Raw genomic sequence first — 20,852 nt, 5'->3', positions numbered from 1 at the left:
GGTATAATCCACGGAATAGGCAATTTTGGGTTTTGCTTTCCTTGGTAAGCATCTTTTAAGTCAGCGCTTTGCACAGTATCTCTGTAAAGGTGCATATAGTAAATATTTTGGGCTTTGCGACCATACAGTCTCTGTCACAGCTACTCACTTCTGCTATTGTAGCACAGACACAGGCATAGAAGGTAAAGAAAGGAGTGGCATTGCTGTTTTCCAATAAAAATGTATTTACGAAAATAGGCAGTGGGACAGGTTTGGTCCAACTGAGTCATAATTTACTAACTCCTGTAATAAAATAGGCTCCATATTCGCCATTTTGTATAGCCCCATAATATTTTATGTAGTGGGGACACTAATCTACTTGACTATTACTCTATCACTGAGCATTTACTTTTCTTTTCTTTCTGTAGATGAGTGTTCAAATAAATAATGTGCTATTATATATAGGATTTTAGTAAGCGGTAATCTTCCTCAGTCTGGATTAGTTTTCTTAACATAAATTTAAACATGAGGACTCCAGCGTCTATGCCAAACGGCGCCAAATTGCTCTAAGTGGGCCAAGTTTAACACTACCAGTAATACATACTTGTTTCTGCAGAACTTGGCCAATGTCAGATTTTCGTGTTACTAGTGTAGCTGAAGCAACTAATTATTTGAGAGAACTGTTGGAAAGCCCCTCTTCCGTCAGTGAGTTATGTATGCTGAGTGGCTTGCATGAAGTCAACCCTCCAGACGACGGGAGGGCTGACGGTTGGACGGGGTGCACTAAGCACCCTCCTCCACTTCAACGCGCTTCTTCGCAGGGGCCCTGCTCTCAATGAACTATCAGAAGAAGATATTACAACTTTCCCTTCTTCATCTTAAAGCTGTGTCATATGAGTCACTCTGATTTGCCGTGGCTCATTTAGAAATGTCACACACCCTGAGATGCACAGAAAGACTGTGGGGACATAAAGTGGTCAAATATTTTTAGTAAGGCCAATTTTATAGCCAATATCAGTAAGTAAGGTAGGACTTCACCACTGTACTGTGGACTATGATGGGCTGCATTCCTGGTATTTAAGGGCAGGCATTGGAATATAACCAACCATAAAATTTAAAAGCCATTGCTAAGGATAGTGAAGTGAAAATGTTACATTTTATTACTGTATTACTATTTTACTCAATGGATGGAAATGAAGTAGTGCTTAGGAAATGAGGAAGGAGTTTAAGTCTTGATATGGGAATAACATTCCAAGTGAGTCCCTTTACAACCTCCAGACGTTGTCTCTGCTGATCTTGGTAAATGCTGTCCTTTACCACGTCCACTCTACTCTGTGAAATGACATTTCACAAAAAAACAAGTCACCGCACACATTACATACGTCATGTAAGTCTAAGAACAACAGAAGTAACTATTGGGCACCAACTGAAAGGGATGAGAAAAGTAGCTGGATTTCTCTAGGTCAACGGGGCCTCATTAATTTGATCCAGAAGATAATGGCAGGGATGAGAAGCATTCACTTAGTGAATGTACACCCTCCACAAGGGAGGAGACTGAGCAACAAGTTTGGCAACAGGGCAGGCCAAGAAGAGGTAAACGGGGTTTTCGGGAAGATATGTGGAGCACAATTTTTGAAAAAGAATCAGCCCTGGCTGGTGTGGCTCAGTGGATTGAGTGCAGGTCTGCGAACCAAAGGGTTGCGGTTTGATCCCCAGTCAGGGCCCATGCCTGGGTTGCAGGCCAGGCATGAGAGGCAACCACACATTGATCTTTCTGTCCCTCTCTTTATCGCTCCCTTCCCCTGTCTAAAATCTTTAAAAATGAATCAATGAGAAGTACACACTAAAAGAGAGCTCCCATCTAACTATAAGAATTGGGCATAAAGGTCAGGGCTGAGGCTGGAATGCAGAGACAGGTTTCCAGCTCTATGTGTGCATTTCTAAGTGTGTGTATGGGGTGTGTGTGCTAAGTGTGTGTATGGGGGGGTGCTAAGTGTGTGTATGGGGTGTGTGTGCTAAGTGTGTGTATGGGGGGTGCTAAGTGTGTGTATGGGGTGTGTGTGCTAGGAGTGACTGACCAAAATATTTCTTAGAAGATAGTGCCTGGGTTCAAATCCCAGCTCTGTTACTACTTGTATAACTTTGCACAAGTTACCTAACCTCTCTGTGCCTCAGTTTCCTCATCTGTAAAATGAAGAAAAAAAGTATCTCATAGAATTTTAGTGAGAATTTAGTGTGTGTGTGTATGTGTTTCTGTGTATCTGTCCAGAAAAAGTCCGGCCATTGTTAATATAACAAGAATGGTTTACACAATATCGATGTGACCTGGCAACCAAGGAGAGTGGACTGGAATGCGCATGTGTGAACAATGCCAAATTCACTGTACTAATCAGTGGGGATGGTAGACACCACTGAGTGAGCATGTGTACTGTGTGGTTGTTGCATTCAAAATGCCTGAGCAAGTAGAGCAACAGATCTGCATTGAATTTTGTATTAAGCTTGCACATTCCTCTGTGGAAACGATTTGGATGATTCCGAAGGCCACAGCTATGGGCAACTGGTGATTGGCAGCTTCAACATGATAATGTGCCTGTTCATGAATCATATCTTGTGTAGACTTCTTTTGGCAAAACATCAAATCCCCCAGGTGACTCAACCCCTCTATAGCCCAGATTTGGTGCCCTGCAAATTCTGGCTTTTCCCAAAACTAAAATCACCTTTGAAAGGAAAGAGATTTCAGACCATTGATGAGATTCAGGAAAATACGACAAGGCAGCTGATGGCGACTGGGAGAACTGTGTGAGGTCCCAAGGTGCCTACTTTGAAGGGGACTGAGGTGTCATTGTCCTACGTACTGTGTTTCTTGTATCTTGTATCTTCTTCAATAAACGTCTCTATTTTTCATATTACATGTCTGGCTACCTTCGGGACAGACCTTGATACATATATACATGTAAAAGTGGTGCTTGGCACACTGTGCTTTATAAGGATTTGCTGTTATACGAGACTCCGTCAGTATCCAAGCAAAGACAGGGCAGACAGAATCTGTATACAGGGGACAGCTGCACCCAGAGTTCCTTCCTCTACCAAACCAGCCCTCCTCCGTCCCAGTTTCCTGACCAAGGTTACATGGCAAATTCTTACAAGTGACCTGCTTTTGTTTGCATGTGACTTCATGACGTCTTCTTTCATGGTACGTCCCTTCTTCTCAAATAGACTGCGCTCCTAAGAAAGACTCTGTGTACCTCCTGACGGAACTTGCTCTCAACATATGGGAACTGGAAGGGGCTCAATGCTTTTTATTAACTAGGAGCTTGTGAACAGAATATTTATAATGTAAAAGCAACAGAGAATTGACACTGTTGTCCTAGTTCTCTAGTTTTCCTGAAGCCAATGTTAGGGCAAATCAACATCTCAGAAATCAGCCCCCAGAGTGTATGGGGAAGTAACTAAGCAGTGAGGTCAAGCAGCCCCAAACAGGCCACAGGGAAGTCACAATGAAAACAATCTACCCCAAACTGAATCCAGTGTAATTCTGAGGAATTTACCTGAATGCTGAGAACAATAATTCTTTTCCTCTACAACTCTCTCTCTGTGACATATTTAAGGCAAGTCTCCAAGTCCAAATAGAGTAAGCTCACTGCACGGGTCTGAGGCATCACTGAGGCAGGTGAAAACTTTTCAATGTCTGTTGTGTTTGTCGAATCTCTTGTTACAAAATCTTAACAGACGGATAAACCAGTAAAAAACAATTTTATGTGCCCTTATTTGCGACACCCATTTTATATATGCATGTGATGAATTCCCACTGTATTGCTATATGAGTGAAAGCATGTATTAAGTATGCAGATGTAATTTATATTAGAAAACATAACCTATGTTTGATTAATTAAATCTACTGATATTTTATAAGTACCGGCCTTTAGAATTTCATTACTACTGTTGGAAATCCATGAGTTGGATATATATTTTTTACTTTAAAGGTCATAAAATCTAAGAATTTATTAGTCAATGAGCTCTTTTATTGAGCAATCAGTATGGCCAGCATAGTACATTTTTTTCTCAATACAGAAATAACTGCCAATAGATTCAAAATATTGGCTCAGGCCTTGTTTCGTAGAACACAACAGAGGTTATTCATTCCCGCCTCCTGAGTGAAATTATGTTCCTATTGTGAAGTTCTGCAAAATCATTTAGTTCTAAATATCACTAAATTCACCTAAGACAGATGGATAAACACCAGTATGCAGTCAGTTTCGTATATATTTCATGTCCCCCAAAAAGCTGTCATCAAGGTAGTGTGTCTAATGGTTAGCAACCACCAAAGTCACACAGAGGCTCATTTTCTTTGAAAATGATCCAAATATATAGTTATATTTATACTTCAGATATCGCTCTACTAATACTTCTTAGGCTTGTATGGTTCTAGCACAGGTGCGGTCTAAATTCTGCACCCACAGAGAAAATTCTGCATCTTCCCTCACCCATCTCCTTTTTCTTCTACTTGAGGTGTCTCAGCACACTCTCTCCAAATCTTTTCACTTATTTTTCTACGCTTATTCCAATTTCTAAATTCTGTGAACCTTTACTCAGATGCCAAGGCAGAATGACTCACGCAATCACCTACCCCAGCAGACAGTAAGTATTCTAAGGGCAAGAGCTGTGGTGTTCATCCGTTTTATCCGGATCAGGGTACAGTAGTTACTCAGAGAAGGAGATGATGTTTGTTAACACCAAGGCACTTGTTATAAGCTAAACTGCGTCTTCTGGAAAAGCCAAATGTTGAAGTCCTAACCCCAACCATCTCACAATGTGACCATATTTGGAGACAAGATCTTTACAGAACTGATTAAGTTAAAATGAGGTCATTAGGGTGGCTGCTAATACAATATGATAGGTGTCCTTATAAGAAGAGAAGATAAGGACACATTCAGAAGGAAGACCACGTGAAGACACAGGGAGAAGATGACCATCTATAAGCCAAGACCAGAGTCCTGGAACAAATCTTACCCTCCGGCCCTCAGATGAAAACAACTCCGCTGACATCTTGATCTCAGGGCTTCAAGCCCCAAGAACTGTGAGCAAATACACTCTCCTTGTTTAAGCCATCCAGTCTGTGGTACTTTGGTACCGCAGCCCTAGCAAACTCATACAGCACTTCCTGTGGCTGGCGGTATTTCCTGTTCCCTCAGTTTCAGTGGGCGTCCTCCAAACTTTGCCCATGTCAGCTAACACAAGTCTTGCCTTGCCTTTCCTCTCATGGAATCTTGCTAGTTGCTATTTGCATGAACTTTAGAAATCCCACCTTAATTTTGCCCTGCAGTATTTATCCACATTACCACCAATACTATTGTTTATTTGGCCGTTGACCCACCACTTCTCACAACTTCCTGTTCTTGAAATAACCAGCTTTAAGACCCTAAGTATGCAGACCCATTCCCATCCTTGGGAAGAAGGGGGAGGGGTAATTGCTACTAATGGAGCATGACTCCTATGGCCAGGCATTTTGCCAGGTCTACCATGCTCCCCTTATCTGCTCCTCCTCCGCAGCCAGTATGATACCCTCGGCTACTCTGGACTGTTCTGTTACCCTCACAGTTCAGCTCTCTGCTTTTGCCATTAAAGGCTTCACTGGAATGTGGGCTCCTGTGGGTCAACACAGTGCTTTCATTCAGATCTTAGTGGATAGAATGTTCAATAAAGTTTTGATGATTGAGCCAAGGGAAACTGATCTCATTCAAAGGTTGATTTGCTAATTCAATACTCTACCAGGGGTGTCCAATCTGCAACCCAGGATGACTATGAATGCAGCCCAACACAAAATCATAAATTTACTTCAAACATGATGAGATTGTTTTGTGATTACGTGTCTCAGTGTATTTAATGTGTGGCCCGAGACAACTCTTCTTTTTCCAGTGTGGCAAAGAGACGCCAAAAGGTTAGACACCCCTGCCTAAATTGATATGCACAATTGAAATATCAGAAGACTGAGTTTGCCCTAAGTAGGATGTTTCTGCCCTTGGTTTATGTACATGTTTCTAACCATCCACTGACCCAAGAAGCCAAATATTCACTTCTCTGGACTTAAGCTCTAACCTATGATCAGTTCTGCTGTCAGTATTCTAAACCCATACAGAAAGGAAGCCCTGAGCTACTTCAGAAAATCAGATCTCACCGAACCAAAATTAACATGGTCCTTAATTGTTTCCTTTTAATTCTATTGTAACTGCTCCTAAGATCAGTATCCCACCCTTTAATATGCTTTCTCTGTTTTTTTAAAGATTTTATTTATTTATTTTTAGAGAGGGGAAGGGAGGGAGAAAGAGACAGAGAGAAACATTAATGTGTTGTTGCCTCTCGGGCGCCCCCCACTGGGGACATGGCCTGCAACCCAGGCATGTGCCCTGACTGGGAATCAAACCGGTGACCCTTTTGTTCACAAGCCGGCACTCAATCCACTGAGCCACACCAGCTAGGGCTGCTTTCTCTGTTTTAAGTAAATTAAATATACTTCTACTCTTAAGAATGACAGTAAAACTATGCTACCATAATTCTGATGTATAAAGAAATATTTCTTCTCTATAACTCACAAAATGCCATAGCATTCATTATACGTTGTCATTACAACCTTATTTCCATTGAAAATGTGTTGAGTTTAAGATCAAGAAACAGATCTTTTCTTCCTTAGAACAACAGATGTTTTACATATATAACTGAGAAGTCAGTGTATGAGCAGTCAGTGATAAGAAGAAAACATTGCAGCCTCCGTGAAGCAACATGCAATGAGACTTAAAATCACAAACAGCAACATGGACCTGGGAAGCACTGCAGTTTATCTGTAAATTGAGAGATGCAGACATGAGTGGGTTATGAAGACTTTTTGAAGAAGCACACAGAAATGTGGCTAAAAGAGGTAAACTCTAACATAGTACACAGATGAGTAGAACAAAATGTTTGTATGAATTTGAGATCACGACATTTGCTAACAAGCTGTCATTGTCATTAGATGGTGACACTGCGGGATGGTAATACAACCTCATTCTCATTACCAAAGTTAAAAGTTTAAATATTTTGTAAGTGCTAATTCACAAATAAGTCATCATACATAAACTTCAGGAATTAAAAAAAAGTGGTAAAGTTCAAAAACCCACAAGATATAGAAGCATTAACATTAAAATGTTGAATAAACTTATAAATTCTTAACATTAAATGAGGTTTAACTCTCCTTCAAACACACTAATGCTGCAAACTAAGCATGAAATATTGCAATAAAACTTAATAAAAGCAGACAGATGCAAATTAAAACCACGGTGAGATATCACCTCACACCTGTCAGAATGGCCATCATCAATAAATCAACAAACAGCAAGTGCTGGAGAGGATACAGAGAAAAGGGAACCCTATTGGTGGGAATGCAGACTGGTGAAGCCACTGTGGAAAACAGTATGGAATTTCCTCAGAAAACTAAAAATGGATCTGCCTTTTGACTCAGTGATTCCAGTGCTGGGAATATACCCTAAGAACCCTGAATCAGCAATTCAAAAGAACCTGTGCACCCCAATGTTCATAGCCGCACAATTTACAATAGCCAAGTGCTGGAAGCAACCTAAGTGCCCATCCTCAAATGAGTGGATCAAAAAACTGTGCTACATTTACACAATGGAATACTACCCAGCAGAAGGAAAGAATTCCTACCCTTCATGACAGCATGGATGGAACTAGAGAGTATTATGCTAAATGAAATAAGCCAGTCATTGAAAGACAAACACCATATGACCTCACTTATAAATGGACTCTAATGAACAAAATAAACTAACAAGCAAAACAGAACCAGAGACATGGAAACATGGAACAGAGTGAAAGTGACCGGGGTGGGGGAATGGTGGAAGGAAGGGGAAGGGACTAAACAAAGAACATGTGTGAATGACTCATGGACATGGACAATGGAGAGGGAATTGACTGTGGGCAGGAGGTGTGGGTTTGGCAGAGGAGGACAAAAGGGAAAAAAATTGGAACAACTGCAATGGAATAAATGATAAAAAAACACAGGGAAAAAAAGAAACTTAATAAAAGGCTGCAGAGAACGTTTTTCCAAAGAATGACTGTTTAGTCCACTTCATCAATACTTAAACTAGGCTCCTCTGAGCTGTGGGAGCCAAAGCAGCCAGACCCTACTGCAGAGTAAACACTGGTGATACTCACACTGAAGATATCCGAACCCTTGCTGCTTACACTCACACTCATCTCTCTCAGCAGCTTGGTTACACTTGACACAGCCTAGCTAACACTTCCTGGCACATTTCAGGAAGCTTCCTTTTGTATCTTCTCTACTGAAATTAAGTCTCAGATTATTGGTGTCAACTGTTTGCATGCCACTGAATGTGTGGAATGTGTGACTGCTACCCTATCTCTATTGATTTCATCTTCTTGTTCATATTTTGTTTTTTTAATTCTATTTTTAATGTTATTTATGTTTAGAGAGAGGGGAAGGGAGGGAGAAAGAGAGGGAGAGAAACATCCATGTGTAGGGGGCCTCTCCCGTGTCCCCTACTGGGGACCTGGCCTGCAACCCAGGCATGTGCCCTGACCGGGGAATCGAACTAGGGACCCTTTGGTTCACAGACTGACACTCCATCCCCTGAGCCACACTAGCCAGGGCTATTTTCTGCTGCTGTTACAATCTGGTCAACATCACCTTTACGGAAACAGTCTGTTAGTAACGTTGATTTTGTTCTTTCTGCCAGTACTTTTGTCTGCAGCACTTACAGTGGGAATGATATTGGTGTCTGTGTCAAAGGTCACCTGTATTTTGGGAATGGCACATTAGTAAGCTAGAGAAACCCAAGAGCATGAACTTGCCAAGCAGTTTCTCTCTTTTAGTAAAAGCCTTTTCTCCCTCATACACTTTCACTAATACAGTGGTCTGTTGCCAAAGTACCGTATTTTGCCGTGTGCAATGCGCACTTTTTTGCCAAAGTTTTTGAGGGAAAATAAGGATGTGCATTATACATGGGTAGTACTAATTCCATATCTATATAAATGTTTTTAATTCTTTTATTTATGGTTCTGTGGTAAAAGTGTAACTCTAGAAAGCAATAACAATACCCATATGCAAAATAATACTCTGCCATAGGATAATCAGTTTTGTTTCTAAATATAAATAAATAATTAAATTGAATTAAAGCATGAAAACAAAAGATTTTTTTTTTCCTGACAGTTTGGGCCAAAAACGTGAGTGCACATTATACGCAGGAGCACAGTATACACAGCAAAATACGGTAAGCTGTGAATATCTGAGTTTGCTTTGTAGAAACAGCAGTGTTTCCTGGGAGAAGGGATGTCACGTCCTCCTTGCTGTTTCAATGCCCAGAGAGAAAGAGGTAACATCAAGGAGCAGCAGATCCTGCACAGTCTCTGATTTGTCAGCCAGGAGACTGGCTGCTTGTGCAGCTCTGCCATATATCACTGCCTCCTCGGGGTTAATGGCGTCGAGCTCCTGTCCGTTTAAGACATCTTTCAGCAATTTTTCAAAGTTTGGGATATAAGCGGAATCACCCACTAGCACAGTTTCACTAATCTCGCACTTGTCAAGTTTGGCATCCTTCAGAGATTTCTCTACTACTTCAAGACAACATGGATTCCCCTCTCTCTAAAAATAAATAAATAAAATCTTTTAAAAAAAGAAAGCAAAACCCTGACTGGTGTGGCTCAGTGGGTTGGGCGTGGTCCTGCAAAGCAGAAGGTTCCTGGTTGAATTCCAGGTCAGGGCACATGCCTGGTTACGGGCTCAGTCTGTGGTAGGGGGGAGAGGCATGCAAGAAGCAACCAATCGACGCTTCTCTCTCTCATCAGAGTCTCTCTCCGTCTCCTTCTCCTTCTCCCTCCCTTCCCTTCTTTCTAAAAATAAACAAATAAAATATTTACAAAGAAAACAGATGCCATGGAAAAAAGAAGCAATGATCTGCTCAAAGGGCATTCAGGAAATGAAAGTGTAGAAATTCACATCCTTCAAGAATGAACCAATTTCAATGCTGGTATTAACAAAGAAACAAAATATATTTTGCCTTCTCACAGGCGGTCTGGACGCACAACACCTCCGGCTTGTTAGAGGCTACATCCTTCTTGTGTTTACATCTGAACTCGTCAATCAGGTGATTTGCCATATGCTTATCAAAGTTTTCCCCATCCAAGTGGGTGTTACCAGCTTTGGATTTTACTTCAAAGACGTCATCCTGGAGGTTTTGGACAGATACATCAAAGGTGCCACTACTCAAATCAAAGATCAGCACATGTTTCTCTTTTTTAAAGCTTCATTTTTTTTAAATGCAGGCCATAGACATGGCTGCTACAGTAGGCTCATTAATGATTCTCAGGCTATTAAGATCAGTGATGGTTCCTGCATCCTTGGTGGCCTGACACTGAATCATTTCAGTTGGCTGGAACAGCAATTATTGCATTTCCTACTTTTCCCCCCTAAACAGGCTTCAGCAAACTCTTTCATCTTGCTTAGAAGAGACCTCCTCTGGGGAAAACATATTATTCCCTTTATGTTCTACGTTTCCTGCGGGTTTTCCCTTTTCACGAGTCACTTGGAAAGGCCAGTGCTTCATGCTGACTAAACCGGGGCATCATGAAACTCGCAACCTGGTGGCATCGAAGACGGTATTCTTGGTAAGCTTCACGACCCCTTGGTTGTTAGTCACGTCACCAGTGAGGTGTTCGCTTTGTGAAAGCTATGTAACTGGGACCAGCCCAGCTGGGAATTGGCGAGGATCTCTACGTTTCCATGCCAGAAGACACCTACACATGAATAAGTGGTACCCAGTTCAATACCAATCGACAGACATCTTGATTAAAGAAAGAAAAGGGGAAATGAAACAGAGAATAGTTTTTTTAAAAAAATCAGTGTCACCCTGGCTTGTGTGGCTCAGTGGATTGAGCATTGGTCTGTGAACTGAAAGGTCGATGGTTCGATTCCCAGTTAAGACACATACCTGGGTTGTGGGTCAGGTCCCCATTGGGGGGCGAGTGTGAGGCAACCACACATTCATGTTTCTCTCCCTCTCTTTCTCCTTCCCTTCCTCCCTCTCTAAACATAAATAAATAGAAATATTTTTACAAATTTAAAAAACAGGAGGAAGGGGAATAGCTTAAGATTGCAGGATCTTTTTAAATTTTATTTATTTATTTTTAGAGAGAGGGGGGAGGGAGAGAGAGAGGGAAAGAATCATTGATATGTGACAGAAACATTAATCAGTTGCCTCTCGCATACCCCCAACTGGGGGACCTGGCCCACAACCCAGGCATGAGCCCTGACCAGGAATCCAACCGGTGACCTTTCACTTTGTGGTGATGACCAGCCCACTGAGCCACACCGGTCATGGCGACTGCAGATTCCTATACATAAAGTGGGAACACCTGACTTTTTAAAATCTTGCAATTATTCCATTTGACTACACTGGCTGCTCAAACACAAATACGTTCATCACTTAGCATTGGTTGAATGCCTGCTATGAGCAGGTCACTGGGCAGAGTGCCAACGAAAAGATATGTTGATAAGTTCTACCTGTGCTGAAGGAGGGTAGAGCGTAGATCAAGCTGTTCAGTTGTTCCATGTGTGCACGTACCCCCAGCTGCACAGGCAAAATATATACACGTCGGTATCACAGCCAGCCTAAGCAGGGTGACTCCAAAAAAGGTTCTTACACTGTCAATTAACATTAAAATTTAATAAGTTATAGTCAACACAAGTTGAAAACATTCATAAATTTAATGAATCATCTAATTAAATAGTTTATGTGCAACAGGATGGAGCAGACTGAGGAAAAACCTTGAGTTATTTTTATGCTTAAATGCAACTACTAAGTAATGTTCTAAAAACAAAACCCTCTTGAATTTCATAAAGCTCTTTTTCTAAAGCAGAAAATGTTATTTCACAAACCATCCTGTTTTAAGGAATTGCATGCTTATTTGTGCTTTCACTGCTAAGGAGTCAGCTGAACTACAATACATTTTCTTCATGATTTTATTTATTTGTTTTTAGAGAGAGGGGAAGGGAGTGAGGAAGGGAGGGAGAGGAACATCAATGTGAGACAGAAACATTGATCAGTTGCCTCTTGTATACGCCCAGCCAAGGACTGAACCCACAACCCAGGCCTGTGCCCTGACCGGGAATCGAACCAGTGACCTTTTGCTTTGTGGGACGGATGCTGCCCAACCCACTGAGCCACACTGGTTAGGGCTCAACTACAATTAATACCAGCCACTGTGTTGTCAGTGCAGACAAAGCCAAGTTCGGTTTCATGCGGAACGATTAACATGGCGGTATTGTTTTTTGTGGCTGTAATGCCAAAATGATTCCATGTTGACAGGCTCTATCACTGTGGGAAAACTACATATTTTATATCAGGATATGACACCTAGTTTCATTTATAATCTTCCCTTAATATGCTTTCCTTATCCTATATTGTGGTAAAGTCACCTCTAACTTTTCGAGCAGCTATTAATGAAATATCTTCTGAGTTAATATGTCAGGTAGCTTTAAGCCCATTATTCAATGTAAAGTGGAAAGCTCAATTTGAAATTTGACAATTTTCTAGAAAGTTCATGGAGCTCAAGTTTAGAAGTATTTTAGCCATAGAAACCTGGGTTTGAAATACTGCTCCCCACCTCTCCTCTTAGAAAACCTTCTACTTAAAATTCGAAACTTTGATAATCCATAGAACATTAAATGCCACTGTTGGAAGCAGCATGCTAACTGTGGAACAAATCATCTCTTTCATACCCCAACTACCTGCAGGAGTTCATTTAGTCCACATGAAAGATTTTCAAATTTCCAAACAGCAGAAATGGTGAGTTAAAAACCTTGAACTCTAAATAATGTTTTATGTCTTCAGCTGGGTGATGCGTATACAAGTAATCACTGTATTGTTATTTTTATTGGTTTAATATTTCTTACCAGATCCATCCCTTTGAGGTTCACAGATATAATCAGTTCTTTAAAAGATAATAACTATCGTAAGTATTGCATTTGGCAATGCACGAAATCCAGGCAACAAAAAAAAAAAACTGTCTGCATGCTTTCATCCAGAATCCATCATGACCCACTGCTCTCAAAACTGAAATCTCTATTGAGGTCCACAGGATTTCGCTAATAAATACAGTTGGGTCACCTCCCTCCCTCTGAGTCTGGGGCTACTACCCTGTTTCATTCATTGCCTTACATCACTTAGCGTCGACCTGCTTGTCAAAAGTGAAGTGGACTTCCAATTCAACTATTTCTCAGCCCTTCATACATTCCCCCAGAAGCTGTGTTATCCCTAATATTAAAATGATGATTTATCCTTAGGGAAAAAATAGGTTAAAGATCATAAATTGCTTAGGAAGATGAGAATAATGGCCTGAAATATATTAACAGAAAATTTCCCACCCCTTCCGAATCTGAGGCAGAAAATTAGTTGACTTTTCTTTCCACTTTCCAGAGCAAAATGTGGCTCTGGAAAAGCTAAGGAATGAAACAGAGGGAGATAATTCACCCAGCGCTATCTAACCAGAGACAGGAAAGGAACCATAGCAGAAAATCTGATTTATGAGAACTGGTAAGACTGTCAGGAAGTTCCAAGAAAACGGCAGGTGTTGCTCGTAGTGAAATACATGTCAACTTTTTATATCTAATAATGTGCCATGAATTAAAATATATTTATGCATATAGATGGTGCATTTGATTACAATGAAGTGGTGGAATAATACCTCGTTGCTTCACATTCATGCCTATTCAGAGAAGACAATTCTGAAGCATGATTTTCTATCAGACGTGCAGTGGTTAGCGGAGGGGACTATCAAAAGTGACTACCTTGCACCGGCGAGGCTCACACAGGCACATCTATTTGAGTTTGAGAGATTTTGCAGGGCCAGACGAACAAGGTAAAATGTGAAGAAATATTTCAAAGTATTTTTAAGTGTGAATTGCTATAGAAATTCAATATATATTATTGATTGTAATGAAAATTACAGTAAAGCAAATTATGAAACATCAAGCATCCATTTATATGTATGTGTATGTGCACATATATACACACACACGAACACACATATACATGTACACAATTATTCTTAGAGGCACACTCAACTGTTAGTATTTGAGAAGGATACTTCATTTTAGAATATGTGGGCCCTAAAACTGCAGTATAGTCTGTAAGGGCAGAGACTATGGGATCACAGAAGGCACATAAAAGCCTTAAACTGTGTAGTAATGTTTTATTTCTTTTTAAAAAATTTTTATTGTTATTCAATTACAGTTGTCTGCCTTTTCTCCCCATCCCTCCACCCCTCCTCAGCTGAACCCACCTCCCTCCCCCACCTCCACCCTCCCCCTCGATTTTGTCCATGTGTCCTTTATAGTAGCTCCTGTAATCCCCTCTCCTCACTGTCCCCTCCCCACTCCCCCCTGGCTATTGTTAGATTGTTCTGAACTTCAATGTCTCTGGTTCTATTTTGTTTCCTTTTTTCTTCTGTTGTTTTCGTCAGCTGGATGATGTATACACTGATAATCACCATGCCTCTTTCATCAGTTTGGTATTCTTAACCAAAGATTATTAGGATTATTATTATTCCTAATAGAGAACATTATTTTAGAGATAAAGAATGCTGTATTCTAAATGTGTAAGGGCATTTGAGAGAGAAAAAAAATAAAAGGGAAAACACCTAATTGCTGCTCAGCTACAGAACAAAACACAAACACACCCCTTCACAGAAGCACACCTACACACAAGGACACAAATACGCTTCACCACACGGTGTAATGGGATCAGAAAAATTAGAATTCTGGTTTTGGCTCTACCACATCTGAGAGGAGTGGCCGCATGCAAGTCACTTCACGTTGCTGAAGTCCAGCAGACTGGCCTGAAGATGGACTTTTTAATACACAGACAGGGCCACTATAAATTACTAATATAACCAAGACAAAGGCGCTCCATAAAGTGAAAACCCACTATATTAGGCTAAGGTGGTAAGACTGCAGTAAGGACAGTAGATGCTGATGTGATGAGGAAGGCCGTTTGTGCCCACCCAGTCACAGCCTGGAGTCATATTAGACGTTGCCTATGTACATACAAAAGGAAAAATATTTCATATTTGAAATGATATGCTCTCTCAAGGTGGTACTTTTCTCAGGGTGTGAGTGGAAAAGTGAATGCATCCATTGTAACTGTGTTTGAGAAACGGGTATGAAGAGATGATCTCCCTAAATCAGAGGCCAGTGTCTGACTGAAGGGAGTCAGAAGTCAATCTCCAGATCACAAATTTACTGGACTTAACCATATTCTGAAAATCTATTCTCAAATATTTTATACACACTTCTAATCCTTAAACCCTGCCAACATCTCTTGCAACTGTGGAGATTACTAGCCCATACGAAACAACTCTGAATCCATACAGTTGCAACAATCTCCAGCAGAAAAAAGGAAACAACATTCTTTCCTTCTTGGTGAACCCATTAACAAACAACAGAATATAAAAGCAAAGAAGTTTTTGAGTATTATAAAACATTTCAAATAAAAAATAAGCAGCCCTTGAGGACCTGAATTGATATTTCTCCCGGAGGACATACAGATGGCCAACAGACATAGAAAAAGATGCTCAATGTCACTGATCAGGGAAATACAAATCAAAACCACAATGCGGTATCACCTCAGAACGGCTATCATGCGGGGAAAAGGGAAGCCTAGGGTAGGGCTGTTGGGAATGCAGACTGGTGCAGCCACTGTGGGAAGCAGTACAAAAGTTCCTCAAAAAATTGAAAATACAACTGCCTTATGACCCAGTGATTCCACTTCTGGCTATTTAACCGAAGAAATTCAAAACACTTACTGGAAAACATATTCATCCCTATGTTCACTGCAGTGTTATTTACAATAGCCAGGATCTAGAAGCAACCAAATGTCCATTAACAGATAAATGAATAAAGATGTGGCACATATATACAATGAACTATTACTCGGCCATAAAAACAATGAAATCCTAACATTTGCTACAACACAAATAGACCTAGTAGGTATTATGCTAAGTGAAATAGGACAGAGAAAGATTAATACCATATGATTTCACTTACATGTGGAATCTAAGAAGCAAAATAAATGAACAAACAAATCAGAAATAAACTTATACATACTGAGAACGCATGGAAGGTTGCCAGATGGGAAAGGTGAAAGGGATTAAGAAATACAAATTGCCAATTATCAAAACAGTCACAGGGATGTAAAATACAGCACAGGGAATATAGTCAATAATATCGTAACGGCAACGGAAGGTATCAGGTACTACACCTACCGAGGTGATCATTATGTAAGGTATATAAATGTCTAATCACTATGCTGTACACCTGAAACTAATATTGTATGTCAACTGGAATTGAAAAAAAATTTTTGATGAGATGCCCTTGGTTTATACACTGAGGTCACAAATATCAGTTGTTTCATCATTCAGACATTAAAATCTTTCTCCTGAAGAACCCTGGTAGTGAAAAGACCGGAAGGAAGCATAACAAAATGTCAGTAGGGGAGGAAGAATAATTTTCCCTCTACTATTCTAGATTCTTGGATGAGACCACCTCCTCCCACCCCCATAATAAAAAACAGATTAACAGGAGAACCCCAGAAGTTTAATAACACGAAGATTTAATTACTAGACCAGATGAAATAACCCTGAAGGGTGAGGAGAAAGTTTCTTCCACCCCCACAGTAGGAAAAAGACATGAAAGAAAAAAGGAAACACTTTTGATATGCCAACATTGGCTTTTCTCCAGCACCAACCACTGTTGTTTCTTTTTTAACTTGAGCTGAAAAAATATTAATTTTAAGATATTAACTTAAACACTTTGTTTTAAACTCACAGATTTCCAAGGTTCACTCAATTTGCAAGCAGTATCCAAAAAAGCCTTTCGAAACCTGCCGTCTTAAAAGAACACAAAATAAACAGTTTTGCTACATCAACTTCAGCTTTTATCATGAACTAATCAATGTTGTCAAAATCTGAAGATTTCAACATTCATGAGGGAGCGGAGGTTTTCAGGATAGTAAAAGATTCTCATCATTTCATATACAATAAATGTCAAGTTGGATAAGAACCCATCTTGTTGGTTTACACCGCTTATCGTAATCAATTTAATATCACTTCCCCCAGTGTGGCAGCGCACTGCACAAACAATGTGATAATTGGAGTTCCTCTGCTCCTGGAATTAGTAAGCAAGTTACAGTGTACGTCAATCATGCCTAATGAGTCTGAAGCATGGCTTGATTATATTTCATTTGCATAAGAATTTTATATAATTTTTTAAACTGATCATTTTTAATTCAGAATAGATCTAAATGCCACAGAAATGCTGCTCTCTTCCTGAAATACTAGGCAATCTTCTTACATAATACAAAAATGCTAATCAATTTTTTGAATGCAGATCCTAGCTCGTTAATGAGTTTTCACCTTTCCACATGCTGTCAAATCTCATCACACTGTCACCTCCGTTGGGTTCACAACTGCGGCGCACTTTCACATGGTTCAGTTCTAACTGCCATAGTATTTCATTCCTCTTATGAGGGAAACACCTTTTTGTAAAGAAGATTTTATTTATTTATTCTTAGAGAGAGGGGAAGGGAGGGAGAAAGAGATAAAGAGAAACATTGATCTGCTGCCTTTCGAGCGCCCCCAACCGGTAATGGCCCACAACGCAGGCGAGCGGCCGGACCTGGAACCCTAGACCTTTCACCTTGCAGGAGGGAGGACGCCCAACCAACTGAGCTCCAATGGTTAGGGTGAGGAAAACATCTTGTGGATAATCCTTGGATTGTCCAATTTGAAGAATATTTTGCTCTCTTTGTATGCTGTAGTTTGTAAAACTCCTATTAATTTACAGAAATACTGATTTAAACATTCTCTGATAAGCCAAAAGCCTGAATAGTAAAAACTGAACAAACAGGAACAAACACACAAATAAAAATAGATCTACAAGGGTAAGGTAGCAGCTAGGAATGAGCGGCCAGAGGGGAAATAAAGCAGGGTCCTCACCGTGACAATCTAACAAAGAACTTAATACAGAAGGCTAGAAGCAACAGGGAGAGCGTCTCACCAATCAGTTCAGCAGGCCTGAGCCGGGTTCCTTAAGATTGCCGGGTGTCCTGAATATCACAAGCACAGGGGGGAGTCCTTGAGACTCTGTGCTGGGAAAGGGAGCCTCTCTAACAATTTCACTAAGACAAAGAGCTAAGAAATCTTTGTAGCTGTATATTATTCCCAAGATTTAGAAGGGGGAGAAGGTGAGGGGATCTAGAAACTCAGATATATAACCCGTGAACCCCAATAGTCGGCACACTCGGATTAGCCAGGTGCCTGCTTATAGGCTTGGCTCAAGTGTATAGAACAAACTTATTAACAAACGAAAAACTTTATTTCCTCTATACATGGGGCATTCAGAATAGCTGGGTGCCTGCTTGCAGCTTTGTGCTCATTTGTGATTCATAAATACACCTGCTATCTCGTTTTCACTAGAGTGTTGTCTCCTGCTTGGTCTCTTGCAAGGAGACAAGAACAAAGCAACAAACTCTGACTGGAGGGCCCCTGACTCGGGTCGCCCTCCATAACAGAAGTTAAATCACAATGAGATAGCCCTGGCTGGTGTGACTCAGTGGATTGAGTGCCGGCCTGCGAAGCAAGGGGTCGACCATTAGATTCTCAGTCAGGGCACGTGCCTGGGTTGTCAGCCGGGTTCCCAGCTGGGGGCGTGAGAGAGGCAACCACACATTGATGTTTCTCTCTCTCTTGCTCCTTCCCTTCCCCTTGCTGTGGAAATAAATAAAATCTTTTAAAAATTACAATGAGATAAAAATGTAGAAATAAGAGCTTATTAAATATAATAATTTAGAAACAATCTACTTGGGAATTAACACATTAAAATAATTACTCATAAGCTATTTGGAGGACAGGCATTCTCTTGAATTTCATATATTTCTTACAGTAGTCAAAGATCTTGAAAGATTTCCATGTGAAACGTTAAAATCTCTTAATAGAACTTTTCCAAAGAGTAGGAACCAAGACAAGGCAGAGGCAAGTGACTCATTTGTAAAGCATACCATGTACTGACCATGACTTTTGAAAATGCCTAACAGGAAAAAAAGAAAAGAAAGAAAGGTTTGTATGGGAGAAGCAAGCCCTTGGAGGGAAAAAATGAATTTAACTTGCTAAGTAAACTCTTAGATGCAAGTCTCTAAGCAGTGCCGTCCAGCCCACTGGCTAGAAGGGAGGGTTCCTGGTAGATCTCATTCACTGCACATTGAATTTCCTATTCTTTCAAAGAAAAAAATATATATTCCATCAAGGTAACTTTTCCCCCCTCTAAAGAAATCATGAAATTTCCATGGAGAAAAATCTGCATCGTAAAAGGAGCTACGGAATCATTCTGAGGCATTTTTTCCATCTGTAAATTCCTAGCTTAAAAAAAAAATTCCTAGTTTAGATGGTACAATGAATACACATTTGCTGAGAAACAAATTCTCTTTTGTTCACTTGTTCAAGTGCACCTCTAATTCCTAAAACCTATTAATTTGTTTTTATTCAATGATATAATACTTTCAAAAATGGAATATGTAATATTCTTTGTAAAGTGGCTTATATGAAACTGTATTAAGCTGTTTCACATTTCAAAAATCACAAGATTCCTGCCATTCCCTAGAAGATTCATTCTTCACGCAAGATCCAAAATGACCTTGGCATTAAGTGCAGTAAAGACAAACCAGCGCTGCTCCCTCCCCTAAGAGCAGTATTGCTTGTCATTAAAATAGAATTTTGCTAAATGATCATTGAGGCATTCATTTAATAGTGGGGTTATAGGTGATTTTCAACAATAAACCTGTTGAAAATCTGTAAAGCAAACAAAAAAGGAATTTTTCAAAAGCAATGACAAAGACTTGACCAAAGAGTAAAAGAGTCCAAAACAAAGGGCGCAGGGGAGAGGACTGACGGAGGACGAATTTTGAGAGGTTCTGGCGCCCTCATGTGCTGAACGGGAAGGCCCTCCCCTGGTGACCGGAGAGCCTGGGTGTCCACAGTAACCCGGACTGCAACGGGCTGTGCTTCCCACTTCAGTACGGCCAGTGATGAGGCCCCATCACTGATGAGGCCTCTTTTCTTACGTATTAGCTGAAATACCACCAACAAAATCCAACCTCAAGGTAAAGGTAAGGAAATGGTCATGGAATTTGAAAACTCAAACTGAGGGACTCTAGAGGTTAGCCACATTACAACAAACAAATTCAAACTTGACAGTGAAAGGAAAAAATGATTCTACCTTCCCCTGCCCCACGAAGGTAAAAACACCAGATGCCAGGGAAGTGGCACATTTCGCCTTACCTCACTCCCCCAATTCTGAATGTTCTAGAGCCTCCGCACCATCCCGCCCAGCGGCCTCTCTTACCTGACTCTCCAAGGCTGTACTTGGGCGCCGTGATGATCCAGCTCTCGAGCACAGTTCACAGTCACGCATCGGGCCCGCAGCAGCCTCCCACCCACCTGTGCAGCGTGGGCGCCTAGGTGTGCACCTGCGCTCTGTCCCGAATCCGCCTCCATGTGCCCTTCCTCCCTTCCTTCTGTTCTCCCACGTGGGAAATTCAAAAACCATGCCTTCGTGTATACTTTATCATTCTTGAGATTCATCTCTCATCTCTTCAAGTGTCTCATTCTTTTATTTTTGTCCCATTTTTCACCCATTCTAGTTGGTCATGCTTGCTTCCATTCTGTTATCTGGCACAATTGTTTTCTCGTCACCAAAGACTCTCAGTGTATTTCATCTCCTCGTTTCCTCACGTATTCCTCGTAAATGTCCTTCTACT

The 20,852-nt window shown here is 40.7% G+C and overlaps 1 pseudogene; it reads right to left on the bottom strand.

The window, feature by feature from the left end:
• Window positions 1–8,676: 8,676 nt before the first annotated feature.
• On the bottom strand, window positions 8,677–20,589 carry LOC112300006 (heat shock-related 70 kDa protein 2-like; annotated as a pseudogene).
• Window positions 20,590–20,852: the final 263 nt, after the last annotated feature.

This window comes from Desmodus rotundus, chromosome X (genome assembly GCF_022682495.2).
Source record: "Desmodus rotundus isolate HL8 chromosome X, HLdesRot8A.1, whole genome shotgun sequence".
NCBI classification, from domain to species: Eukaryota; Metazoa; Chordata; class Mammalia; order Chiroptera; family Phyllostomidae; genus Desmodus; species Desmodus rotundus.
Note: the sequence above shows the minus strand (reverse complement) of the source record. Positions and strands in the feature narration are given on the sequence as shown.